Genomic DNA, 10,575 nt, shown 5'->3' with positions numbered 1-10,575 from the left:
CTCTATCAATACAGTTCTGCTTGGTAACTCCCAGTTTGAATGCTGATTATGTTTTGCATAAAATTAACTAAATTGCAGCTCTTCTGTTTCATTGGTACTTTTTGTCTGCTTCCTTCATGAACAATGTCGGGGAGATTGCAAGCTGACTACAATTCTCATTCCTAAGCAAGAGGAAAACAACATCTAAGAGCCCAATCAGTACAAGTTTCCTGATGGCTGTTGGGTTTTATAAGCTGTATTGTACTCTGGCATTTAGAAATTTCTGTTCATGGGATTCACTTTAAGAAATGAAAGTAATGATTGCCAGAGTGTTCTGCACTACTGTTGTCTATTGATAAATATGGAACAGGTATAACAACAAGCTTGCTCTTTTTTTTCGATTTAAAAATTCCCTGAGCCAAGAAGTTATTTGTGCAATGCCAAAGTAATGATAAGTCTTTGCTCTTGATTTCCAATGTTCACTTTCCCTAGGGAGGCCTGCTGTAGGCTGGATTTCACAGGTAAGGCAAGATCAACAGTGGCATTAAGCTTCCAGGAGCGCTGATATAACACACAAGCACAGAACTCTACTCAGCTGTTGCCTGAGTCTGGAGGGACCCATTTCACCACAGCTATGGAAGTTCCATTAATAAATTGCACATTTTAAAATAAATTGCTTCCCTGTCTACATTGAAGGAAACTTTAATACCAAAGTTTCAGGGCTGTGAACAGGAGCAGAGGCAGAGGCTTGTCTGCTGCCTAAGGCGAAGCACTTGGTCAGCGGGTGGGATCCACACATCCCGCAGGGAGACACATCGCTTCCCTGGGGGCCTTGGGGTAGGAAGCAGCAAGATGCTCCATTTCTGCTCCTTTACAGATCCACCCATTCACCACTAGGCACATCCTCACAGCATCTCACTTTTGGCAACAGCACCAAGTGTTTCTCTTCTGCAGCATCTGTATGGGAGGAGCTCGGAGCGACAAAGTAAACATAAGCAAGTTTGGGGTGTAACTCAGGTGAAATTAGAAACATTTCCAGAGAAAGGAGAGATGTTTGGGGAATGTTTCAGTAATGTTTGAAAGTATGAAAGCTGACAGTTCGGAGACATCCAGTGACTATTTCTAAATAGCAGCACTCACTGTTTCACGGTTGCTGAGCCTTCGCTCTCTCCAGCAGCAGCACGATGGCTGTGAGCAATACTGGAGCCTGGCCGGGCGAGAAATGGGGGTAAGCCAAAAAAAGTGTGATGAATTATTCCTGTGCTTGTCACCTTCACTTAACTTACTGCCTTTTGCATCCAAGGGAACCACAGTCCTTCCAAAAGAGTTGCTTTGGATTTCTTAATATTAGGAGACAGTTGTGATGTTTGTCCTGCCCTAGGCATAATTAAACTCAAGGTGTTTTTACTGTATTTTCTTCTCCGTGACGATCTCCCTGTTTCTTCATCTGAGGATCCCAAAGTTCATTAACAAGACCTCACTGAAGTCTTCTGGAGCCTGATCTTTTCCCTGTGCTGTAGCATAGAGAAATTAATGTTTATAATGAAAAACAATGCACAAATCTTTTACTTGCTTGTGTTTCCTTTCTTTGAGAAGGTTTTTATTACACCTTCCTTTCTAGAACAGACTTTTGCACACCAGTGCAATAGAGAAACAACATTCACAGGGATTCCTGATACCATATAAGACAGAAATCAAGTCCTCAAGATCATATATGAAGCAGCATCAGAGCTGAGCACAGATTTCAGGAACTCACAGCCTCAGTCTCTTCAACAGCCACATTTCTGTTGGAGCTGCATCTCAGTCTGCTGTCTCCCCCTGATGCTGGTCACCCAGTTCTTGCTGTGATATTTGCTTTTCTTTCCCAGAGCTACGCAACGTGCTGCACAAAGTCTGAAAGCAACTACAAATCCTCTCCCCATTTCTGGAAGCTTGAGTGCAGATTAGACAGTCTAGACAGACAATAGGAAGAAAGAATAAGGGATTTCTAAGGACTTTCTATATAATCCTGCTTGCAATATTCAACTCCTCAGAAAAATGCCAGACGCATCGTATTTTTATATCTTCTCTACTGATCACTGATATAATTTGTGATTTTGTCATTCTCCTAAGCAGTTATTAAAAACCCTATATATTTAAGTCACATAGAATTAACAATCAGCATAAAACCTGTTCAAGTGAACTTTATTTAAACAATACCATGAATGTGTTCCCTCAAACCGAAGGAATTCTGCACTTATTTGTTCCGGCTTATGCCGGCATGTGTAAGCGTTGCTACGTGTCCTCCAGCATCACAGTAACCAGCTTCAGAAGTGGTACCTCCTGTAGCCTGAAGTTCTGGACCTTGCTTTATTACTTGATTAAAATAAGGAATTAAAAGATAAGAAGTATTTATCATCTTAGATTTGAGATACTTTAAGTACAAGTATCAATTCAGAAGGAATACAGGGCTGCTGCCTTTGAAAGGCTGGGTAGATTGGCTTCACAGCTGAATGCAACTGAGAAGATGGAGCTCAAGAAAAGCAAATAGCAATTTTTTATACAGGAATGGGGAAGAGAGGACACAGGCGTCCCGCTCCCGCAGCACCCTCTCCTGCCCCCCGTGCCACTGTCCCACTCCTGCCATTTCTGCGTGTAACCAGGCAATACCAAACAGCAATTGCAACAAAGTAGTAACACAATCGCCCCAAAGCCCTTTCAGTTCACAAAAAAAGGCTGAAGTAAAGGGATATTTTTGTTTGATCGCTCTAGAGATTGAATCTGTGGTTTTCATTTCTCTGTTCCCAGTTCCCGCACGCTGTTCTCAGACCAGCGCAGAACCCGCTGGCAGGGAACATCCAAGGCAGGCGCAAAGCCCAGCTTTCAGACTGGGCATCCAGCCAGCTCTACACCCAGCATAAGGCAGGCAAGTGTTTAGGGGATGCAGCTGCATTTCTAAAACATTCCAGGTCAGTATTTTAACATTACTAACATGGAAACTAGGCTTAGGGACTTACTTCCAGGAAGCTGAGGATTGCGAGCACAGGGAAACAATTCCCTGGACAGACTAAACTATCCATCTCTGAGCTGGGCAGCCACATGCCTGGATACCTGCCACGTCACATTTGCTGTGCTCATCCCGAGCAACACACCATATTTCTGTCTGGGACTATCTGACAAGAAACATACATGGAAACACTATTCAGATACCCCTTTTTTTTCCTGGAATATAGGGCACCTTTGTTTGGGTACCATGATGTCCTGCTTTGCAGCCCTTCCTACAGCACTAGGTCTATGTAACTTGCTTCTATTCCTTCAGTGCACACAAAGCAAAGATGTGAGCAGAGCATTTAACTCAATTCTTAGTCCACATCATTAGCCACGACCTCTCCCTTAAGAGATATAAACTAAAGCTATCCAAGTTTGCAGCCAGCATCTTTTGGATCCACATTTCATCTGTTCCTTAGAAACAAGGCTGCACCACAGGACACTGATTTTTATCACATTCTGGATAGAGCTACTCCCAGGCACTGATCTGGAACATGAACTTTAACTATTGAGGCCAAAATTCATTAATTACCTAGATATTTACGTAGCAACCCTGGTATCAGTTAAAGAATGTGTTCCGGCACAAGGAAACAAGACAACCCATGTTGGTTACTGGTAGTCTGGCTGTGCAGGGGGCTTTGCAAGCAAAAAGGCAGCAGGGCCAAGTTCTCAGGAGTGCTCGGTTCCCACTGGAACCACCACTTCTGTGGTTAATTGGAAGGTAAGTTCTGAGCTCTTTGGAAAAATGTCTCTAAGCAATGCAATGGAAAATGCTCAAGATTGAGCATTGGGTCCTTACTAAGCCCTCAGGAAACAGACCAGCAACTCAGCTTTCTTCTACTCAAGGGAGGCATGAAGAGACCATAAGTAATATTTTTAAAGCATTTAAGGAATCTTTGATACTAGGAAACTTTGAAAGCAGATGAGCAAGTCTCTTCATCCCATTACTGGCTTCAGGAAACCCCAAACTTTGAAGTCTTGAGGCTTAAAATGTTGGAGACACTAAGCAAGCACTGGGCAATCATAATTAGCCACATACATGCACATCAACTTCGCCTACACCCTCGCATGGCAGACAAACTGCCCTACTCATAAAACAACCCTTAACTGATCTGCCAGAGGCAATAAAGCCACAACTGGATTATAGATCTAGGGATTTCCGGTCCCCTGAAATACCCATTAAACGATATCGCCCTGGTCTGTTGCCAACTATTAGGAAATTACCTTAGCAAGGAGCATTCCAAAGAGAACCTGCAGACAGGCTCAAGCTCTCCCACAAACCATATTAACTAAATGGCCACTTTGGCTAGAGAACAATGTTATAAATACTTAAGCTACAAATTAAGAGCACGTTTGAGAGCTGTGCTGTCAAGCCAGGTGTCAGCCACAGCATCACCAGTACATGAGCTTGTTTCATAACTAAAACGTGCAAATCCCGCCCGGTGACCTATATTTGAAGTGTGGGTCTCTGGGAAAGTTACTGACTGGCCCTTGAAATTTGCCAGAACCACGTTAGTCCGTGTGTATTTTAGGATGTGGGACCAGATGTCTACTGCAAGGCCCAACTGGCCAGGCTGGAGGCTGGCCCAGTGCTGGGGACTGTCCCTCCAGCAGCAGCGAACCGCGGTGCGTTCACTCTGCCGCTGGCCCTGCGGCGGGTCAGGCTCGGCGCCCTCTGTGCTGAGAGCTCCCACAGCCTTGGACCAGCTGAGCGCAGCGACACCAAGGGCAGATCTTCCAGCAGCGTGTTAGGAGTGCAAATCCACACCTGCGAAAAATCACACACAGTCCCAGTGTGACAAGGCACAGGAGGGAAGGCAATGCCACCTGCGGGCCACAGCGCATAATTTCTTTCTGAAGGCAGCTGCGGTTTGTTCCAGCCACATCTAATCAGTGGAATTAACAACCTGCCTCATGAACAAATGCTCCAGCCCTTTGCTCACACACAACTGGACATCATTTGTTCCATTCAGGGGAACGTTGCTGTGGCGATTCCCTTTGTTCTGGGAGCTCTCGCTGCAAGATGACACCATGCTTTGGAGACGAGCTCTGAGGAGGCCAGGCTCAAAACCCTGAAGTGAGCACCGTCAGACAAGGTGGGATTTCCTCCTCACTCTTCAGCACTCACTTTCCCTGATTAAAAAAAGCAATTAGCCAATGTCCTTTCATTAACAAATGTCCTTTCATTCGGGAAAATCAAGTAAGCTCAGCCGGCCCAGAGAACTGTCCATTGTGCAAATGCAGATTTCTGGGGAAAGAAGGCTTATTTAGTTACAAAGCAACAAAAAAGCCCAAATGTCAGAGCCACAGAACTGGTGCTCACAACTCCTCTTGTATTTCAGTGGCTGATAAAGCACTGCACAGGACTGATAAAAATTAAGCCCTTCTAGATACAACAGCAATAAATAAATGAAACTAAAAAAGCAAAGTGAAAATCAGAAATCCTGTTTTCCCATATGAATTTGTCTAACACCAGAAGTCATTACACTTAGCAACAACAGCCGTTTTCATTGTCTCCAAGTCTACATCAGAACCAATGTGCTGAATACATGCAGCGAGGCCATTTGGGTAAAATTCTGTGGCCTGGGTAGGCAGGAGGGTGAAATGCTGTACAGCCACAGCCAGGTAAGAATTGTTCTACCTCAGAATATTACTATGTCTCAGGAGAAACTTGATAGCTTCAACATGACTGTTGTGGCTGGCAACAAACTGCCACAAAAGCTCGCTGTGCTGCCCACTCCTTTTTCTGCCCTGGTCCCAGTAACTGCCTATGGTGCAGTACCCCAGCTGCAGAACGGACACAAACTCTTCAGACTGTCAAAAGAGTAGGCTGATTCTTTTTAGGTATTAACATCTCATATCCATACTCAGAGGATGCTTGCACACTACATAAATCACTCCAAGATCATGTAAATAATACCTGCTTGTTTCTTATTCTTCTGCCCCATTTTGATTCTCTAATAATGCTTATTCATAGAATCCCTTGGATGAAACATTAATTTAGGTTTTCTTTTCATATAGTTATTAAGCGCCATAAAAATCTTACATAAACTGTTTCTCTTTGTAATCCGTGTACTTCTAAATTTGTTGGAAAAAGACCCGAGTTTTTGGGGAAAACGAACAAAGAGAGACAGCACTGGCCATGTAAGCCCAGGTTCCTTAGGAGCTAGGTGAGACTTTGGGCCTTAATTCCAGCAGACAACTCAAACCTAAGCTGCCTCAGGAAATAGTCCTGTACCACATTCTTTTCCAGAAGGAGCTTTTTTTTTTTTTTTTAAATAAAGCCAAATATATGAGTTCTAAAGTGTTGCTGAGAGGCCTCTTAGGAACAATATTCAGGTGCCTCATGCTGCTGTTCTTCCTGAGAAATCATTTCCATGTTGGGCTACATCTTCTACAGTGCACCATGGTTTTCTCATCTAGTAAGCAGAAGCACTTTATTACAACAGCTGTATGGTTATTTCTTGATTTTTTTTTTTTATTTGAAAAACCAGCCGTGTCAAACAACTTTCTGTGGAGCTCCTATGCCAATATACCTTTCATTTCAAAGGGGACCACTTGCTTTTGTTGCACATCCTTCTATTTTCTACTCTTTACTACACAGGGAACTCCAAACACAGAGAAAAAACTAAACCAAGCCGCCAATCCAATTTGCCCAATACCAAAACACAAGCCTTTTGTGGCACGAGACAGAAGAGCTGCTTGCCAGCGAACCACAACACTACAAGAGTTAATGAAAGGCAGCAAAGTACCCTGCGGTGCCCGTTTGCAGTGGTTGGGGAAATGCAGAGGAACAGAATGCGATTAGCCAGGTTGGAATTTGGCCAGGGAAGCAGAGGTAACGGCTCTTCATGAAAGGTGCCGAAAGGGTATTTCATGACCACATCTGTTCAGACCTGAAGGTTTACAGTACAAATCAGCTCGAGTACCTCGTGTTTCTGCTGAGACAACATTCCAGCCGTAAATCAAGCACCATTGCCCTTTATCAAAGCAGCGCAGAAACTATCTGTTCTATACAAATCAAAGCTTTCTTACTAATCGGACTCGACAAGATCACAAACTCAACTTGTCTGTAAGGGAGCACCAGATAAAGTGGATGAGACAGGGAACGTCTTCTGATTTGTGACTTTGGTACTGTCACGCATCGAGTCCCATTCTTACTCTGGAGTCAGTATGGCCAGAGGAGGATGGACTACGGTAAATACCCAAAGTTGCCCATATTTTATGTTCCTGTTTTCTTTGTTAAAGTCTAGATCTCAATCTACATGCTTAGTCTAATGCATTAATAAAAAGATCATATGGCTGTGTTTCCAGTTCACTACCTAGCAGCTTGTGGGCAGGCTTTCCTGGGGGTGCAGGGGACTGTTTATTCTCCTCACCTTTTCATCAGCCAATATCCCACAGAGAAGAGAGGGAAGGTCAGGAATTCTTTTGCAGCATCTGGCAGTTGTTCTACAGCACGGGATGGAGCAGCCATGGAGTGTCTGAAACAGCCGAAAGGGTGATTGAAGCAGCAGAAGACATAGAAGACTCCTGAGATTAGAAGCAAAACTACCCAGCCAGGTGTTGATTATTCATTCCCATCCCCGCTCCCCAGGGCCTAACAATTTCACAGAGTTAATTAATGTAGGATGTCCAAGAGCAACACCACGCTGAAAAAACAAACAGTCCAGAATGTCCTCCCAGGCTAAAGTTTGGAGAGGGAAGGATTTAAGATCCAAATGTCACTCTCACCCAGCATACACAAGTTCCCCTTCATTTAAAATATTTGTTGTTAGAGTTCCAGTTCCAACAGAACCACTTTAGTTGTGAAGCACTTTTGGCACACTCACTTCAAGGAGAAAAGTGCAGGAAGAGCTACTGCAAGTCTCTGCACATCTAAAGGAGTTTTTACTGCACAGTACGATGAATTCCACACACAACCCTGGTTTGAGAGATGAGTCTTTACCCTGTGGAGACCTTTCATTATCCAAAAGAACACACTCACATCCAACAAAAGTCAGTTACCACAAAGCTGGTTTATAAAACAGTCACGGGATTTATTGAGATAAATACAAAGTTACATAGATTCTCTCTTCTGACACAGGAATGACACTTCCAGAGTGTCCCCACAGAACTGGGCTTTAAACACCTCTGTGCGCAGACAGAACCACTGCTGCAGCAGCCCCCGGACCCGCGCCACGCGTCAGTCACACAGACACCAGCCGCTCCGAATTCCGAGCAACATGACTAACGCTCTGGATTACAAGCGCTTGATCATTTTCTACAGCATCCAAGCAATATTGCACCCACTAACATTATTTGCACGTTCCTTAGCTAGATATGTTTAAAAGTGATATTCTTACTGGTGTTGTGAAAGTGGATCAACTACTTTACTTTGCTCCATCTGGCTTTTAAAATACTTTTTTTTTTTTTTGCATAATTTAAACAACCCAGAGAACTGTACGTGAACACACTGCTCTACTCATCATTGCATACCTTTGGTCTAGTACAGGACGGAAAGTGCGGTCTTTAGTCATGCTGAAATCATTTCTAGTTTAAAACTAAAAAGACAAACCTTGTAGAGGGTAAATCTGTTTAATAGACCTGCACACTGTCTAGAAGAAAAACCCAACCGAAACTACGACGCCCACCCGTTAGCGCATGCAACTGTAGAGTTGTAACTAAACTTTTTAAATGCTCTACTGAAATCATGTAATTTAAAACAGAAATGATTTCTGGAGCCAGAGAGGAACCAAAATAAATGTTAAAACCAAAGAACTTTGTTTAGACTTTTAGTGAACTGGTGGCTGGCGGCTTACTGCTTGCATATATCCCAATGAAAAACTCTAGTGAACACTAACCAAACATGCTAAAACATATGGAAGCTTGTGTTTTCCAGTGGATTATTGCAAGTAAATGTAACTATTTAAGACTACCTGACAAACAGAAACCTGCATTGGGTTAAATTTCAAAGTATTTAATTTATATACAGTACATTTCAAACATACTTACATATACACACACTTAAAAAAATTGTTCAGTGCTGAGAAATTTAATAAGTTGATAATAGAAAAACAAAAGTAAAACCTTGTGAAAAAGGCCTTAGAAAATTTGAACTGTTAGAAAATATCAGTATAATGCCAGCATTAGAAAAAGATATTAGAACAAGAAAAAAAATAATTTGAAAGGTCTTCCTGTTAAGAAATTGTAATCATAAAAAGTCTGTACTGAAAAAACATTAGTTTTAAATTATAGAAAAATTGTAAAAAATGAAATGTAGAATGTTGCAGAGTTTACAGAGTTTATACTGTTTGCTGTAACAGCAGTGGTATATTTCTGCCTGCAACTCCCAAAACGCATTTTGTGATTTCACAAGGAAACAATTTATTACAAGTACTGTACATACTATAATACAAGACTAGTTAAACAAACTTATACAAAACTGAGCCCTCCAAAAATACAGAATCCAGCTGAGGAACCTACTTGCTGTATTGCAGACAAGCCAGCTTTGAAACAAAACAAAGAAGAAAAAAGTAATTTCTGTAAAGACCTTCACCCATGTGAACCACTTATTAGCGTAATAGTGAAATAAGGGAAAATATTTACACAGGTCTATTTACGATAAAGTATTGTGTTCACAGGCAGAAACTAACTGTTATTACACAAAACCATTTCTTTAGTACTTAACCATCAATTTTTGAACAGGACAAAGTTCCAATCCACAATCTAAAAAAGTAAGATTATTTCTCCTCCAGGCCACACATTATCTGCAGATCTGGGACACAACAGAAGCCAGGATCCACCAAAAAATATTAGCTTTATAGTTTTTCAGACTAGTCAGAAGTTATCAGATTTTGTTAACAGAACCATGTTTTATCTGTATATTCTTTCTTTCTTCCAAAACACCTGCTTAAATACACAGATGTCCTACTTAAGCTTCAGGATCTCTGTAACCTTCATTTGCTGTTTGTCCCAATCCTTACCACACAATCACCAGAAGTTATAGACCAAAAAACTGCATCACTACCTTTCCTCTGAACATTGGTTATTTGGGGTTTTTCAGAATTTAGAAGTCCTTTGTTTCTTAGGAACAAACTATCAGGCTGTTCAGGATTTGGACCAGTTCAAATATGTTGTTTTTTTTAAATGAGGTGTGTGTGTAAAACAAGGGAATGAAAACTTAAGCCTGTAAAATTCTGTAATATCCTTCTGCAGGTACAGCACATGCTGCACAAAGTGAATCCCTTCCATGCAGAGAACTTTGCTGGGGCAGAATAAGCAACTGTCAGTTTGGGAAATTCACTCTCTACCTACCAGTACCAGAGCCAGCATAACGAAACCAGATGTGGTAACACCTGTAAGGAAACAGCTCAGAAATAACAAATTAATAGAAAAGTCACAGTATACAAAGAATATTGAGCTCTCTGTGCTTTGAAAAATATCACATCATGTTAAGTAAAAATGAACCATGCCTTAATTCTAGCAGAGTAACTAGTCTATAAAATGAAATGATTTGGAGCTTTTTTCTGCCGATACAGAATTAAGTTCATAATTTTTTGCTAAAATTCAAAATTATTCACATATATA

Source organism: Caloenas nicobarica, chromosome 15 (assembly GCF_036013445.1).
Source record: "Caloenas nicobarica isolate bCalNic1 chromosome 15, bCalNic1.hap1, whole genome shotgun sequence".
In the NCBI taxonomy this organism is placed as follows: domain Eukaryota; kingdom Metazoa; phylum Chordata; class Aves; order Columbiformes; family Columbidae; genus Caloenas; species Caloenas nicobarica.
Note: the sequence above shows the minus strand (reverse complement) of the source record.